Here is a 3,878-nt window from a genome sequence, read left to right on the forward strand (position 1 = left end):
ACGATGACGTGAGTTTTTGTTTGACAAATATTTTTTAAAACCACACGTTTTGTTTGTCCCCATCATAAATTCACAACAGGGCTGCGCGTAAAAGTTTCGTCCTTGGCAAAGCGAAGCCAACGAAAAGTCATGAAAAGAAAAAAATAAGAATTTATGCCTCGTGTAGATTTTAAATTACAAGAGCTAAAAACAAAAGTGGGACATCACGGTGTGTAATCAAAGATGCATCTAACCACACACACACACACACACGCACACACACACACGAGGAGGATGAATGATCACACACATGACAGACACTGGGATTAGATGTTTGGCTCTTGGTGCCAACTGTTTATGTTGGAGGACGTGCTGTCTAATATTGTTCCGTCACTGCTGAACATTTGCTCCGGGCCACAGACACACACACACACACCAGACTTGTTGCTTATAGTGGAAATGGAAATAAGAATATTAGAATAAATTCACGGCTGCTCGCAAACGAGAACACCGAGTCGGATTGTCCAAATAAACCCAACAACAGTGATGCATTGGCTTCACTAAGCAATATCTCAGGGGTTGTCAACATTCCTGACATTTTATTTTTATTTTGTTATGATCCCTAAAGATTTTCGGGGGGCATTTTGCAGTAAATCTTAACTTCTCAGCAAAAAAAAAGCAGAAAAGATTATGTAGGTTATTCAGATTCCTCTGAGGTAAAACATTAGCATCTGGATAAAAATAAAACCTTGACGAGTTGTCGAGAGTTAGCAAGTTGAAGGTCCTTGTCTGTTCATAAACTAATCACAATGACCAGTTGACCCAGTCCTGTCAGACACACACAGCTACAACTGGCAGCTCACTTTTAAAATGTGCTGACCTGAGACCAGTTATTCTCTTAAATCCCGTGACGGCACAAAGCTATTTTTTTACTGCCTTCTGTTTTAGGAAAGTTAAGGGAATGTAACAGTTTTTTAAGATATTTGAAAAAGTGGCAGTGCAATACAATATTTCGCTTGTTTGCCAGGACAAACTTGGGAAATCGGATTTATGCACATCTTGCACATCTTGCAAAATCACTCAGAATATTACAACCATGTGTATTTCTCCTGTCAATGCATTAGCTCCAGTTAAAGTTACCACAAATCTTCAGCACTTGGGTTGAAGATCAAAGAGCAAGATGCTCAAATTCAAGAAATGAAATCTTTATGATTATTATAGAAGATTATAGGGCTGGGGTTTTCAGACTGCACTTCATGAGTGAGTAAAAAGACACACGTTGTCAATTTCCCCTGACTTTTGCAGAAGCATTCCCATTAGTTTGGGCCTAAAGCTGCTGCTGGAGTGCACAACTGTCAATCCTGACCTACAAGACTTGTTTTTAATGAGTCCTGAAGATCTTCAAAGGACTGTCCCAGAGTTTAACCCTGTCCTGGGTCAATGTGATGACAAAAGGTGCAACACATTCAGCGATGTCCCACCAAAAAACAAAACCATGCAACATGCTCAAATTAAAGCAGTTACATGCTTTTTTTCTAATTCTTATTATTATGATAAGTCCTGTACATCTACAGGACGCAGAGGACTGTCCCAGAGTTCAACACTGTCCTGGGTCAATGTGATGACAAAAGGTGCAACACATTCAGTGATCTCCCACCAAAAAAAAGCCATGCAACATGCTCAAATGAAACGAGTTACATGCTTTTTTATAATTATTATTACAATTATTATTACATCTACAGGACGCCGAGGACTGTCCCAGAGTTCAACAGTGTCCTGGGTCAATGTGTGGACAGAGAGAGAGCAACACATTCGGTGATGTCCCACCAAAACAAAACAAAAATCCACAAAGAAAGAAAAGCCGCGGCCAAGGGGGACCAGCGAGGTTCGCACACAGAAGGTACACGTACAGAGCAGGGAGTCAGGTCACAGGGTTGGAGGGGTCGGCCATCCAGACTGAAATGAGCCTAATGGGACAGAAAATGTGTCCTCGAGCTGAACTCGGCCTTCTCCCACTTTCGCCCCCCAAACTTCAATAAAGTAGCTTTTCAGCCTCGCGACATGGAGGCGACAGGGCCTCGAAAAGGGGGCTGGAGGGATGCTGCGACTGTGGCGAGCACATTAATTTCTCTAATCTGTCCGGCAACATAAAGGCTCCTGGATTCATTTCTCAGCGCCGTCTCATCACCATTCTAACGCCTCTCCAAAGGACCACAACCCCCCCCCCCCCCACCCCCCAAAACAGACAGCAGATTCTAGCCGCTATAACGTCCAGTAGACGTGGTCCAGCTCAGATCTCATGGATAAGAATGGTGGTGCTATGAAAAGCAAACAGCCTCGCACATAATATTTGGTTTGGATCAAATCTGGCTGTTGTCTGAGCGTTTTTTTTTTTCTTCCAGAACGCGGCACAAAGCTGTGCAGTGAAAGATTGATGATGGAGAATACCTCTTCCTTTTGTGCTCCCTGTGCCCCCCCACCACGCCAGGCATTTTATATAAGGCCTATTCATGTCACAATTTCAATAATCTATCAAATTCTTGCGCGTCTCTGGGTTTCAGTCACGTTTAAACTGAAAATCCTCTCTGCAAAAAGGAAACTTAAAAAAAAATCAAAATAAAGAACGCATCAGTGTGAGAAAATAAAAAAAACCGTTCAGTTGAGGAGGAGGAGGGGTGGGCTCATGTTTGGGTGGTATTTTGGTCTTATTATTGTTCTAGGAGTCCAGCAGCAGGTCTATACAGTTGTAAACACTCCTGTGGTGTGTTGTTGGTCCGCCTGCCAGATGAGAAGCGGACGATGACTTTGCACAGAGATGCGTTTTGTGCTTTTTTTCTTTTTTTTAAATTGTAGGTTTCTATGCTCTCAAGAGCTGGAGGCCAAGTGGCCACTGTGGGGGAGGGAGGGGGAGGGGTTGGTGGCGGGGAGCAGCATGTAAATATGGCCACAAATATATATAAATATATATATATATATATATATATATTTATATATATATACAAGCAAAAAGTATAGATAGTTAGAAGAAAACATAAACATTGCTGCTCACAAACAGCAGCCTGAGGCTCACAAAGGTCAGCCATACTTGACTCCCTCCCCACCCTCACTGGCATTTTCAACGAAGACCATCATGTTGAAGTCTATATCTGCAATTTACGATTTTATTTTGATATTGTTTAATTTCTATCTTTTTTTCCCTTTACATTTGAAATCACAGTGGCACGTATGGCGCACTGGATTACAGAAAAAAAGCCAGTGCAATTACATAGGTTACAAAATGGATAAGAATATGCTCATAACAATCTTTAATCTCTAACAGATTTGTAAAGGTCGTCTAGATTATTCGCATGCAGCTTTCTTTTATTTGTGTGCTCAGGAGCTTCTCCCCTCGTGGCTGTGGCAGAGCTGAGGCAGTGTGGAGTGAAGGGCCTCAGTGGCTCGTCTTTAGCGGTAATTGAATGCCCTTCAGACTGATGAGGTTGCACATAATGCACAGCGCAAACTATTTCATTTTTCAGAGTTTGTTTTTCTTTTTAGAAAGAACTCCAGTCCATTATTAGTGAGGCTTTAACACACACACACACACACACACTAACACACACACACACACTAACACAGACACACACTAACACACACACACATACACACACAAACACACACACACACACACACGCACACACAATGTTTGTACACATTGCAAATTGAAAGAGGCAAAAAAAGAAAAATTCCAGATGCAGGTTTGATAAAAACACAGTTTGAAAAACACAGAGATTCTCGTTGCCCTCGTGAAAATGTTCCAGTAAGTCTGTTCACTTTTAAAGAGACTGATCCAAACAGCCCAAAACAAAATGCTTCCAGAGCTCACCCTGCCTCAAAAATGAAGTTCCACCAAACGTATG

The 3,878-nt window shown here is 41.9% G+C and overlaps 1 protein-coding gene across 1 annotated transcript in view; it reads right to left on the reverse strand.

Annotated features, from left to right (window-relative positions):
* The window catches only part of hoxc8a (homeobox C8a), a 55,832-nt gene that overhangs the window by 5,234 nt on the left and 46,720 nt on the right, over window positions 1-3,878 (reverse strand). The window lies entirely within an intron of this gene.

This window comes from Hippoglossus stenolepis, chromosome 6, assembly GCF_022539355.2.
Source record: "Hippoglossus stenolepis isolate QCI-W04-F060 chromosome 6, HSTE1.2, whole genome shotgun sequence".
Lineage (NCBI taxonomy): Eukaryota > Metazoa > Chordata > Actinopteri > Pleuronectiformes > Pleuronectidae > Hippoglossus > Hippoglossus stenolepis.